Source organism: Mauremys mutica, chromosome 2 (genome assembly GCF_020497125.1).
Source record: "Mauremys mutica isolate MM-2020 ecotype Southern chromosome 2, ASM2049712v1, whole genome shotgun sequence".
Lineage (NCBI taxonomy): Eukaryota > Metazoa > Chordata > Testudines > Geoemydidae > Mauremys > Mauremys mutica.
The window spans coordinates 17,784,683-17,798,713 of NC_059073.1; the positions used below are offsets into that span (position 1 = coordinate 17,784,683).

At 43.4% G+C, this 14,031-nt stretch overlaps 1 long non-coding RNA gene across 1 annotated transcript in view; it reads right to left on the minus strand.

The window, feature by feature from the left end:
• Window positions 1–12,917, minus strand: part of LOC123364074 — a 44,515-nt gene extending 31,598 nt beyond the window's left edge. Inside the window, exon 1 of the long non-coding RNA XR_006576989.1 lies at window positions 12,769–12,917. This is a non-coding gene — a long non-coding RNA (uncharacterized LOC123364074). The remainder of the gene's footprint in view (window positions 1–12,768) is intronic.
• Window positions 12,918–14,031: the final 1,114 nt, after the last annotated feature.

Sequence of the window (14,031 nt, forward strand, 5' to 3'; positions counted from 1 at the left end):
GTAGCCTGGTTGGTCCCAGGATGTTAGAGAGAGGTTTATTGGACCAACTTGTCTCTCTCAACAGAAGTCGATCCAATAAAAGATATTACCTCATCCACCTTGTCTCTCTAGCTGAAACCATGTGACTTTTTAAAGGCAGGTGGGAGATGTATCCAGCTGTAAACTCTCTGGTTATGCAAGAAGTCAGTCTTTTGAAGCTTGCCATGAGGTGGGACCTCTTGTTTGCTGATCATCTGGTACATGAGGGCAGATCAAAGACCCAAAGGGTATAAAGAAGTGACTCACAGATTCATGGCTGTGCTTGTTCTGAGCCCAGCTGGTTATGACCTTATATGTAACCACAGAAGAAAACCCTTGGTGGGGTTTGAAGGACTGCTCACCTGCCAGAGCCCTGGCTGGAGACGGGGTGATCTCTGGGAAGCTTATCAGCATGTGTTTAGGTTCTTTTATTGTTTATTTTAACCTTAAGAATAAATGTGCTTGGTAGCAGGGAGCTGCGTGGTCACTTAATTGTGGACAATTGTGGGCCGCTGAGGAAGGACGGCAAAGCAGACCTGCTGAGGGGGTCTGACTTGCTGGGGAATTCACAATGTAGGCAGGGAACTGTGCAGCCTGGAAATACCCCTGGCACAAGAGAGAGAGATGCAGGTCTCCGCCCAAGAGATGTGTTGGTTGGGGAGCTGGAAACCGAAATGTGAGTGCCCTGTGGATCACAAAGGGAGAATATAGGTGCAGTTGCCCTGAACGGTGACAGCTAGCTTGTAATTTAATAGCTATTCCCCATCTAAGCCAAGATCCAGCTGAACTGCACATTCTACTGATTTATTGGTACCACAGAATGTGCTTGGCTCTATCTCAATGCTTTCAGATCTCTTAAACACATGCTGTGCTGTGGCCACTTGGCTTCCAGGCTGCTCCTTTTCTAAATCACATTTCATTGATAATTCACTCCCCCCGCCCCCCAAAATAGCCATTAGGTTAAAAGATGGAGGATAACTGCAGGATTTTTGTCCTGTCTCTAAGACATTAGATCCTGCCTTGTAAAACAAAAGGATCTAAGATTGGGGGATTGTCATGAGTAAGGCTAAGATTTTGTCCCGAATATTTTTAGTAAAAATCACAGACAAGTCACAGGCAATAAAGAAATATTCATGGAAGCCCGTGACCTATCCATGATTTTTACTAAATGACAAAATGGGGAGCTCCAGGGTCCCCACACCACCCCTGCGGGCCCAGCTGGGAGCTGCAGGTCATCCCTGCCACCTGTGGCTCCCACCTGTGGGACACCCCCATTGTTCCTCTGGGGCACCCCGGCCACCCGCAGCAGCTCCAAGCTCCCGGGACTCCTCGGCCGCCCGTGGCGGCACTGAGCTCCCCTGCCCGGGGCAGCAGGGAGCTCGGGGCCTCGCAGTTCCCAGCCATCACAGGCAATGGGGAGACCCTGCAGCTCCCAGGCGCTGCGGGCTCAAGTCATGGAGATCTCTGGAGGTCACAGAATCCGTGACCTCTATGACAAAATCATAATCCTAGTCATGAGTACCAGACCTACAAACTAACACTGTCTTGTCCCAGCTAATGCACAAGGGTAGATAGAATTGTGTCTTAGTTCATATTAAATCACTCTCTTGGTAATTTGAGGAAGAAAAGCACTTTTTAAAATAAAAATACAATGTCAGCTGTAGAAACGAATCACTGAGCCTGTGCAAGATGCCAGTTATACATGCAATAATTGCCATGTGCTAGCAGTATGTAACATTAAAGATTATGTTACTTCTCAGGAGATTTTTCAGGTTTAGTAGAGGATCAGCTCATTTGGTTAAAAGCAGCACGTGTGGCTAGAGTTAGTAAAGCAATGGCATATATACAAAAGAACTAATTCTGCAGGGTGCTGAGCAACAGCAATGCTCTTCAGCTGAGGGTGCTCAGCACCTGAGTGGATTGAGTTGAGTCTGGTGATCAACACCAGATTTGTCACAGTAACTGCTAGAGGGCTGTCATTGGGTCAGGGATGTAAGATAAAGCCTCTCTAAAGATGTTGAGGAAGTGGAGTAGGGTGCTCAGAATTTGTCTAATAGAACTGCACTGGCGACGTCTCAGGTACTACCTTATTTGCATAAAAATGGAACATTGCCACTGCCCTGGTAATGTGATTCAGAAAGACTACAGATACCAGCATGTAGTACTGCTTTTTGAGCTAACTGGCCATATGTGAACTGACTGCCCTTGTAATCTTTTTCTTTTTTGTGGTGGTTGTAGGCAGCAGCTCAGCACCAAAGGGTACGTCTTCACTACCCGCCGTATCGGCGGGTAGCAATCGATTTTTCGGGGATCGATATATCACATCTCATCTAGACGCGATATATCGATCCCCGAACCCGCTCCTGTCGACTCCGTAATTCCACCAACCCGAACAGCGGTAGCGGAGTCGACATGGAGAGCCGCGGACATCGATCCTGCGCCGTGAGGGCGGTAGGTAATTCGATATAAGATACTTCGACTTCAGCTATGGTATTCACGTAGCTGAAGTTGCGTATCTTATATCGATTTTCCCCTGTACTGTAGACCTGCCCTAAGAAATCACTCTAGGCAGAGACCGAGGAAGTGACACACTTCTACTAGTGAAATGCACAAGTTCTAAAAAGAACTGCACCACAACTATCAATACAGCATTTCTCCCATGGTCTAACTGCCTGTACAGTCTATTAAACAGAACTTCTAAGGCTGTCTCAGGAGTGCCATCTAATGACTTTCAGTAACATTGCAACCTTAATGGGTTGCTCTTGCTATTAGCCTTTTCCTTTATTTGGAGGAAGGGAGACTATATAATTTAACAGAGGTGGAACCAATATGGTTCTAGTATTGGCCAGCAAGTAGATGCACCACAGTTAAGGTTGCAAAATGATTTCTGTTTACAACTGAATTTTCAGTCCTTCTGACAAGGAAATGGATAGGGCTTTGGTCTTGAAAACTGTCCACTAATATTAGACACCTAGCTTGAGATGCCTAGGGGTTGATTTTTAGAGGTGGTACCTAGAACTCCCATTGAATTCTCTGCAAATCAAGCTGTAAGTGACACAAAATGGACGCACACAAATTAAGGAATTCAAAATCAGTGGGCGCGTCAAAATGTTGGCTTGCAACCTCTTTGTGCCTCCATTCATAAAATGGGGATAATAATACTTGTTTACATTTGTAAAATGCATTGGGATCTATGGGTGGAAAGTGTGATATTATAACTTGTTATCAAGTGACCGATTTCTCAAAAGTCCAGTATATTTATTTAGCTGTTTGGAACATAGACTATCATGTGCTTTGTGTTTGTACAGGGCCTAGCACAGTGGGATATGGTCCATGACTGGGGCTCCTAGGTGCTACTACTACTAATAAAAATAATTAGCTTTAGCAGTTTAGCATATCTAGTGCTCCGGCTGGCTTACATCATTTAAAGCCACAAACATAAACCAAATCAATCGTATCCAACACTACATTTCTTCATCTCTAGTATTAAGTCATTTGAACAATCAAGTTATCACTAATTCCTTTAAAGCCTGTTATGCAAAACTGGAACTTTAATTTCTGAACCCACACTAAACTTTTTGGAAATTAAAAAGAATGCCTAACAAATAATCAGTTTCCTAATGCTTAAGTATATTAAGGAAAAGATAACCCAATCTATAATTATTTGTAGATGGGCACTAAGACTTGAAATGTCGCTGACATTTTGAAAGGAAATACTTGCCTTAATGCAAAATCTCCTACTCTATTTTTTCTAATCTGCATATTAATTACTATCAAACAACTGATACAGTGTGTTCAGGCTAAAATCATCTTAATTAAGTCAGTTTAATCCTCTGCAAGCTTGCAAAAGTAATTATGCTGCAACTCCATCTAACCCAGTCTAATCAAGATTTCATTTTGTTCATCTGCTGCTCCTGAGCTGGGTGACCTTTCTTCTTGCATACTGGCCACACTGAGTACAATGAGTTTCTTTGTTAGCCAGAAGGAAGCTTTACCGCTTTGATCAGCTCTTCATGACAGACTGTGAACTCTTATCACCTGGATTAGCCCAGTTAAAATAAATTAATAAAACCCAACAGCATTAACTGTGCTGTGAATTTGATAGCAGGGTTTTACTGAATTGAAAGCAGTGAAAGTGTAGGCCATATTTATATGTATTTATGGATATATTTCTTAGCTTTCGCCTATGTGGCCTCACAAAGGCAGAAATGTCTTTGTGCACTGTACTATCCCCGTGCCTATATTCTGAACAGAATTTGCTGCCATGTGCTCTTGTACACGCCATGATGCTTAATCCCATCCTGTATTGTATCTGAACAGATCTATCTGCCTGATCCATTCGATCTAATCTAATTGTATTTGAGCTATGTAATCCAGGTAGCATGGTATAGTAGTGGATAGGGGACTGGAGTGGGAGTCAGCCAAATTTAGTATAAATCTAGTGGCAGAAACCTCTGCTTTAGAGTAAAAGGTTTGAGTTCCATTCCACTTTTGATAACGAAGTCCTTAGCTAATTACACCAAATCACTCCCTCCTTGAATCTCTGTCTCCATTTGTTCCAAGTCCTTCTTGCAAAATCCTTTCCCAAGACAAACATCCATTCCATCCTCAGCCTTTCTGCTGTAGCTGCCATTGCAGGTGGCTAGCCTCCTGTCTGAGGTTTAATATCTTACTTGCTTATCGGAATGTGAGAGCCAGGAAAGCAAAGCCGTGGGATGGTGTCATATATTTGCATAGCATCCTTGTGACCCTGGGGGAAACTGACCCATGGCACTGTTGTTAGTAGGTCGCCCAGCAGAGAATTTGGGATTGTAACATTCTGGTAGCCCTCCTCCTGGGGAACAAATAAAGTTGATTTGTTTGTCTAAGCAACGAAGATGGATGTATGATTAGAAAATATGTAACTTCTTAAAGGAGGGCAAATTATGAATCTTTTGATCTTGACAGAGTGATCTTTGTGATGGTTTACTGCAGGTTTTGTCTCAATAATAATACTGTGGCCCATAAAACTCACTTTAGTATTATTTTTATTTAGCAGTAACACAAGGAACCTACAGGTCTGTCTCCTGTCAGACTTTGGCTTCAGCAGTCAGCATGAGGCTTGAGGCCACAGATAAATGGCCCAGCAGTCACCCCTAAATTTTGGGGAACTGGAATAGTGTGTGGAAGGAGGAAATTTATTAATAATGACACCAGCCAAACACAGGAACTTGAGGTAACACCAGCTTTTGGATATTGTAGGATAGAACATCTGAGGATGTCTGACCACAAGTGTGCCATGGCAACAAATTGACATATATGATAATAAGTTGAGATCATTAATATACTAACCTATAGGAGAACAGCACCCCAACACTAGTAGGGTGATGAAATACAAATAAGGAAGAGGGGGAAAACCCCTACTGAATATGCATTAGACATAGTGGTGTCAGCGTAACATATTATAAAAACTATATCTCAGTCTGTGTGCGGGAGGAAAGAGAGATGAGGAAGATGATGGTTAACATTTCAGGTTGTTCTGCAAGGCATGATGTGTGTGTATATGGATGTTCAGATGTGCATTCTGTAGTATTTCTATCTACCTTGCTGGGTTAGAGTGTTTATAACTTTGCTAAATGTATAATAAACTATTGTAAATACAGAAGGGTTCCTAACATGTGAGTGATGCAACTCTGCACTTAGGGGTTCCCAACTGAACAGCAATTTTAATAATATTGGAACTGATCTTAGGACAAGAACCTGTCAAAGCTCAGAGTGATTACTGGGAATTCTTAAATTGTCAATATAATTAATATATAATCTATATATCAGGCTACAATATTTTCTTCTATTTTTCTTTTCTTTGTATATTTAATTTCTTCCTTTGTATAAACCTGGATCTTTGAAAACCTTTTGTAACCCAGATTAAACAACCTATCTGCACTAAAACAGAAACAATTGTTTTTGAAAAGGGCTACCTTCTATTTACTTCCTGGCTCTCTTCGTAATCTGATAATAGATGGCATAGGGATTGCACTGTTCTCACCTTAGGGAAAGGTTAAATTTTAATTGACTTAATGTGAAGCACATGTATTAATGAAATACTGCAATGCTTTATATAACCTGTTCTATCCAAAGAGCGCAAATCACTTGTAAAATATTAATGGCATCACCCCAGTGAGCTGGTAGGTGTGGCTGTTCAAAGGAGGCTAAACAAAGGCATGGAGAGGTGAAGCCCCTCAAAAGTGGTGTCTAATGTTGGTTGCCCAAGTTTAAAGCATCAAACTGGGATTGACACAGGTGCTGAGCACCCACAATGGGAACTGCAGATGCTCAGTACTTAGGCCATTTGTATTGAGGTGCCAAATTCAGAGACCTACATTTGGAAATGTTGGACTTAGTCCCTTTGTCCTTAAGTGAAGTTCATACAAACAAGGGTCCCATGGTGACCAAGCACTTAGACATGTGCTCCCCTTAAAGAATGTGAGTAGTCCCAGTGAAGTCATTGAAGCCAATGGAACTACTTATGTGCTTAACATTGAGCACATACCTAAGTACTTTGGTGGGCCAGATTCTCAGTGATCCTTGGGCAACAGTGAAGGGAAGAGGGTATAAAGAACCTCCGCCCTATTCTTCTATGCTCTGCCAATGCAGGGACAGTGCTCTCTGCAACCTGGTGATGGGAAAAGAGAGAAAATACTTGACTGAACCATGGTAAACTGAGCTGGTTGGCTGGTGATCCTTGACAACATCAAGAATAATCATAGAAATGTAGGACTGGAAGGGACCTTGAGAGGTCATCTAGTCCAATTCCCTGCACTCCAGGCAGGACTAAGTAATATCTAGACCATTCCTGATAGGTGGTTGTCTAACCTATTCTGAAAAATCTCCAATGTTGGAGATTCCCCAACCTCCCTAGGCAATTTATTCCAGTAATCTAAATTTTCTGTGATACAATAAATGATCCAAAATCAAAGGAATTGTGAAACAGCAAAAGTCTTTTCAGTGTTAAGCACAGGTCTTCCTTCAGTAACTCAGCCAGAGGTTATGGGTTTATTTACAGGAGTGGGTGGGTTAGCTTGTGTGGCCTGCAATGTGCAGGAGCTCAGACTAGATGATCATGATGGTCCCTTTTGGCCTTAAAGTCTCTGAGTCTCTGAGTCTGAATTTGAGTTTCTCCAGTTAGCCACATGCATATCTTGGATGATTAATTAACAAAAATAATGCTACTGCCTCACTTCTTTGAGGCATTGTAGGAGGAATGATAGCTCAGTGGTTTGAGCATTGGCCTGCTAAATGCAGGGTTGTGAGTTCAATCCTTGAGGAGGCTACTTAGGGATCTGGGGCAAAAATTGGTTCTGCTCGTGAAGGCAGGGGACTAGACTCGATGACCTTTCAAGGTCCCTTCTAGTTCTAGGAGATTGGTATATCTTCAATTATTACCTTTAATGATCAACACATATTTATTTAATGTTTGTATAGCTACAGCTGCCCAAACTCAGATTGGGCTCCTTTGTAGTAGGTGCTTTATAGACATACAGGAAACCATAGTCCCTGTCTTAAAAAGCTTTCTATCTAAGAAAAGAGCCTTGTGGCACCTTATAGACTAACAGACGTTTTGGAGCATGAGCTTTCGTGGGTGAATACCCACTTCTTCGGATGCATGTAGTGGAAATTTCCAGGGGCAGATATATATAAGCAAGCAAGAAGCAGGCTAGAGATAACGAGGTTAGTTCAATCAGGGAAGATGAGGCCCTCTTCTAGCAGCTGAGGTGTGAAAACCAAGAGAGGAGTAACTGGTTCTGTAGTTGGCAAGTCATTCACAGTCTTTGTTTAATCCTGAGCTGATGGTGTCAAATTTGCAGATGAACCGAAGCTCAGCAGTTTCTCTTTGAAGTCTGGTCCTGAAGTTTTTTTGCTGGAGGATGGCCACCTTAAGATCTGCTATTGTGTGGCCAAGGAGGTTGAAGTGTTCTCCTACAGGTTTTTGTATATTGCCATTCCTAATATCTGATATGTGTCCATTTATCCTTTTCGTAGAGACTGTCCAGTTTGGCCGATGTACATAGCAGAGGGGCATTGCTGGCATATGATGGCATATATTACATTGGTGGACGTGCAGATGAATGAACCAGTGATGGTGTGGCTGATCTGGTTAGGTCCTGTGATGGTGTCGCTGGTGTAGATATGTGGGCAGAGTTGGCATCGAGGTTTGTTGCATGGGTTGGTTCCTGAGCTAGAGTTACTATGGTGCGGTGTGCAGTTACTGGTGAGAATATGCTTCAGGTTGGCAGGTTGTCTGTGGGCGAGGACTGGCCTGCCACCCAAGGCCTGTGAAAGTGTGGGATCATTGTCCAGGATGGGTTGTAGATCCCTGATGATGCGTTGGAGGGGTTTTAGCTGTACGTGATGGACAGTGGAGTCCTGTTGGTTTCTGTCTTGGGTTTGTCTTGCAGTAGGAGGCTTCTGGGTACACATCTGGCTCTGTTGATCTGTTTCCTTATTTCCTCGTGTGGGTATTGTAGTTTTGAGAATGCTTGATGGAGATTTTGTAGGTGTTGGTCTCTGTCTGAGGGGTTAGAGCAGATACGGTTGTACCTAAGTGCTTGGCTGTAGACAATGGATCTTGTGGTGTGCCCGGGATGGAAGCTGGAGGCATGAAGGTAGGCATAGCGGTCGGTAGGTTTTCAGTATAGTGTGGTGTTAATGTGACCATCACTTATTTGCACTGTGGTGTCTAGGAAGTGGACCTCCCGTGTAGATTGGTCCAGGCTGAGGTTGATGGTGGGGTAGAAGCTGTTGAAATCATGGTGGAATTTTTCCAGAGTCTCCTTCCCATGGGTCCAGATGATGAAGATGTCATCAATGTAGCATAGGTAGAGAAGGGGCGTGAGTGGACGGGAGCTGAGGAAGCATTGTTCCAGGTCAGCCATAAAAATATTGGCATATTGTGGGACCATGCGGGTGCCCTTAGCGGTGCCACTGATCTGGAGATATATATTGTCATCAAATTTGAAATAGTTGTGTGTGAGGATAAAGGCACAGAGCTCAGCAACCAGTTGTGCTGTGGCATCATCAGGGATACTGTTCCTGACAGCTTCTATTCCATCTAACACGGCTACCCCTCTGATACTTCTATCTAAGAGTTAGATTCCAATATACTTACTCCCATTGAAAAATTCCAAGGTTATATTCCCACTGAAGTCACTGGGACCATTTGTACAATAAGGTGCTACCCAATATGACTAAGGGTATCAGAATATGGCCCTAAATAGACAACACAGAAAAAATCGATAGATTCCTGTCATAAACAGATAGTTAAGGGTTAAAGTCTCTTTTTCCTGTAAAGGGTTAACAAGCTCAGTAACCTGATGAACACCTGACCAGAGGACCAATCAAGGGACAAGATAATTTCAAATCTCTGGGGAGGGAAGGCTTTGTCTGTGTCCTTTGTTTGGATTGCCATTCTCTCTTTGGATCTAAGAGAGGCCAGACATGTCTCCAAGTTCTCCTGAAGTATTTCCTACTATCCAGTATAGTAAGTATTAGAAAGGCGAATTAGTCTTCTAATTAATTTCTGCATTTTCAATTGTGTGTGGCTGGAGAAATATCTTTATTTCTGTTTGCTGTTACTTTGATTATTCTGAGAAAGGAGGGGGCGGGGAACCTCTCCAGACTTATAAGGTAGACCCTGTATATTTTATCCTGGTGATACAGAGATCGTGTACTTTTTTTCTTTCTTTAATAAAATCTTTTCTTTTAGAACCTGAGTGATTTCTTCCCTTGTTTGGATTTTCAGGGGAAGGGGAGGGGGAAAAGTGAATCCCTCTTTGTTTGATTCAAGGAGTTTGAATCAAGGTATCTCTCCCAAGGACAAGGGGAGGGGGAAGAAGGTGGGGGGAATGGATTATTTCCCTTTGTGTTAAGATCCAAGGAAGTTGGGATCTGTGTTCCCCAGGGAAAGTTTGGGGGAACAGGGAGTGTACTAGACACTGGAATTTCTAGTTGGTGGCAGCTTTACCAGATCTAACTAGGATTTAAGTTTAGAGGAGTCCATGCAGGTCCCCATCTTGTGGACGCTAAAATTCAAAGTTAGATTCCAATATACTTACTCCCATTGAAAAATTCCAAGGTTATATTCCCACTGAAGTCACTGGGACCATTTGTACAATAAGGTGCTACCCAATATGACTAAGGGTATCAGAATATGGCCCTAAATAGACAACACAGAAAAAATCGATAGACACCAGATTTTTCAGAAGCTCAGAGTGTTGGTCTAATTTGGTTGTTTTACCAATGACTTCAGTAGGAGCAGAGTTAGACCAACTCTGAACTCTTTTAAAAATTGCAGCTTAAATCTATAGCACTGTAAAACAGAGCAATGCAGAAATGCTAACTGGAGTGTGTTACATAAATTCACAAGTTGTGAGCACATGAACAACGGGTTTCATTGAACATTCTGTATAAAAAAGAAATCCATTTGGCATACAAGGCTGACTCACAATGTCAAAGATAACTTGTTAATTGACTCTTTTGCTTGGAGATTGCTTATTACCTTTCAACGTGGTCCTCCTGTGAGACTTCGGGAGCTTAGAGAAGTCCATGGAACTGCCGTTTGGGAATTCTAATGGAAAAATCATTCTTTGCAAAGCACATGAAAGATTCACTCCTGTTTGCTGTTTTACCTTATTCCAGTCCCTTTAAATTTCCAAAAGCTCCAGGCCTGACATGCAGCCATTTAATTTACAAATTTAATTTTGTAAACTGACTCGGCTGGGAGGGACCCAAGCCAACAGGGCATGTCCAAACTCTGTCTCTGGAAGCAGGGCTGGGAGATGAGGCTTTCTAGTCACCAACACAAAATAACTGAGCAAGAAGGGGAGGAGGAGAAAAGACTTCTGAAAAACCTTAGGGCCTCTTGGGGCCTGACCTGACGCCCATTGAGATCAAGGAGATTCTTCCCATTGACCTCAATGGGCTTTGGATCAGACAGTTTTCGCTAATAAGTTTCTATGCAATATAGTGCAGCTGTCTCAGGATATTAGAGAGACAAAGTGGGTGAGGTAATATCTTTTAAGGAGACAAGCTTTTGAGCCACACAGAGCTCTTCTTTGGGTCAGGACCTGTGTGGCTCAAAAGCTTGACTCTCTCACCAACAGAAGTCAGTCCAATAAAAGATATTATTGCACACACACGGTCTCTCTAATTAGCTTCAGCAGTTCCCCTCTAGCTATCCTAACTGGTAACAACACTGCTATGGGTAGGGATAAAGGGAGAAGTTATTTGGTTAAACTTTTGTAACATCTTCGCTCCCGTAGGTTTATCATGCAAATATCTATCATGTGCCATTTCAGCTGAGTACAGGATGTGCCCCCTCGAGGGTACCATGACCTCACTTGTGGTAGGATGGATTCAGTAATCTGGTAGGGCTTTTCCAACTCTAACATGATGTGATACTGTTTAGCACCTACAGAGAGCATTTCAGTTGAGATCAAAGTACTGAACAACCATTAACACTCATGATACCGCTGGGATTTTATAGGGACAGTCCTGATATTTGGGGCTTTTTCTTATATAGGCTTCTGTTACCCTCCACCCCCGTCCCAATTTTTCACACTTGCTGTCTGGTCACCCTAGTTAAAACTAGTCCCATTTCTCCCTTCTTTATATAAGCAGGGTCTGAATGAGCACTCTCCTGACATCTAGTGGTGCACTGGGGGAACAGACTTCAGGAACAGACTGTGTTTGCATAGACACGCCTACTCTGCCTAGGTGTGCCGCATGATTGATCAGTTTTACCAATATGATCAGTTTTAGCTGGTGTTAGGTTACAGATCATTCTAGTATTTGAGTGCAAGGGTAATGAAATGTTGTTATCCTTATTGTACGAGGAAAGGGCAGCAGAACTGGGCCCAGCATGCCCTGATTGACGGGGTTGCCCTAAACCAGGGGTCCCCAACTAAATGCGCCCGCATCCTGGCCGGTGGTGGAGCATCCGCCGAAATGCGGCCAAATTTCTGCGGCGTTTTGGCGGCGACGCCTCTCGATGACGTCACTTGACGCCCACCAGACGAAAAAGTCGGGGACCACTGCCTTAAACTGAGCCTCACTTGCTAAGCGGCGGGTAGGGATGCCAAATCCCAGTGCTGATTAGAGAGTGTGAGGACAGGTGTTTCTACCTGGGGGTGTGAACTCTGCCTAAACAGTCTAATTTCATTTGTACCGGGAGGAACACTGCACAGTTAGACCTGAAATACTATTGTGAATCAAAACCAATATTTTTTTTTCATACAGAAGTGTAGCACCTCTGAGACTCTGGACACCTAGAGGGGCATAAAAATGAAAGCTTATTTGGGGGCAAGGGGAAGATGAATCTAATTGAATACTTAGCATCTTCATAGTTCTGGAAACGGTCATAGGTTCAAGGGGTGTGTGAGGGTTGTGCTTATTTTTTCTAAGCCTGGTTCACTTGTCCTATCTCGAACAGCTAATCTATCAACCTGCTGATCACAGTGCAGCTGGAAAGGGATCCCAGTCCACCATACTTATGTCTATGGGCTATGTCTAACTAAACTTCTTTATAACTGCATGATAAGTAAATAAGTAAAAGTCATGCTCTGTAGGAGAGATGAGGAATTGATTCATCTTCAGTGTTTTATTCTTCCAAAAATAGTTTCCTTACCACCGAACCTTGCAGGAAACCTGCCAGTGGAGGCTTGAATCTCTCCAGCTCTGCCATCAATAATTCCTAAAGAGGAAAAACAAACTCACCTGCACTGTATTTGTGATATCTCTACCCTGCAAGGGCACACATCTGCAAACCGCACAGCTGTGCCTTTGTAATTCAACAGTATGCTGCCCTGTACCACCTAGATATGAGGTGGTGTGTGTTAATGATCCAGTAACACAAGCCTTGAGTGTCTGGGGCACGCTGCTGAGATGTATTAATGAACCAGTCAAACACACCGTGGAGACTGGAATCTTAACAGTATGTTGGTTCCGTATCTGTTATGGCAATTACATTTGTGTGTGGCAGGTGGAGGGAGCATCGCTGAGCAGCAGGAGGTACATAGTGGGAGCGTCTGTCAATCCAAAATCATGGGCTGTATACACTGGCACATGTGTACGTCCACAGCAGGAAAAGGGAGATTCAGCCTTGTCCAGATCTAGGCCTGCTGTATATACCAGCTTTTCTCGGCTGCCTATATAGAAGCCCAATTCACCTGAGCAGGCAGGAACTTTTTAATCTCTTCTGAAACTGCGGTATGCAGGGAACACTGCTTCCCGACCCTGAAGAATGGAACCTTCTCACCCATCCCGGACCAAATCTTGTGACATTCCTGTGCCGCTCAGTTCTGCCTCTGAGCTTAATTATACAAGCCAGCAAGAAAATTAGTTGCAACAATGTATCTTTTTGTTAGTTCTCAGTTACTTCAAGCCAGTAGATAAATGGCAGGCACATAGGGAATGTCTACACTGGAGCTGGAATTGTAATTTCCAGCCTTGGCAGGCATACTTGTGCTAGCTCTGATGGAGCTAGTGTGCTAAAAACCAAAGAGTAGCTGTGGTTGTTGTAGCCACACACGTATATACCTACGGTTTCAGATGGGATTGTATTCGGGCAGCTAGCCCGTCCCACCCACCATAGCTACACTTTTATTTTTAATATGCTAACATGATCAAAGCTAGCACAGGTATGTCTACCTGAGCTAGAGTTTAAACCTTCTGCTCCAGAGCAGACATACCCAACAGATTCCAGGGGTATGGGCACCTGGAGGGGTAACTGCCGCCTTAGTTACACACTAACCAGGTAAAGCAAGTTTATAATATTTAAACATAAGAACGGCCCTACTGGGTCAGACCAAAGGTCCATTTAGCCCAGTATCCTGTCTGCCAACAGTGGCCAATGCCAGGTGCCCCAGAGGGAATGAACAGAACAGGTGATCATCAAGTGATCCACCCCATGTCGGCCATTCCCAGCTTCTGGCAAACAGAGGCTAGGGACACCATCCCTGCCCATCCTGGCTAATAGCC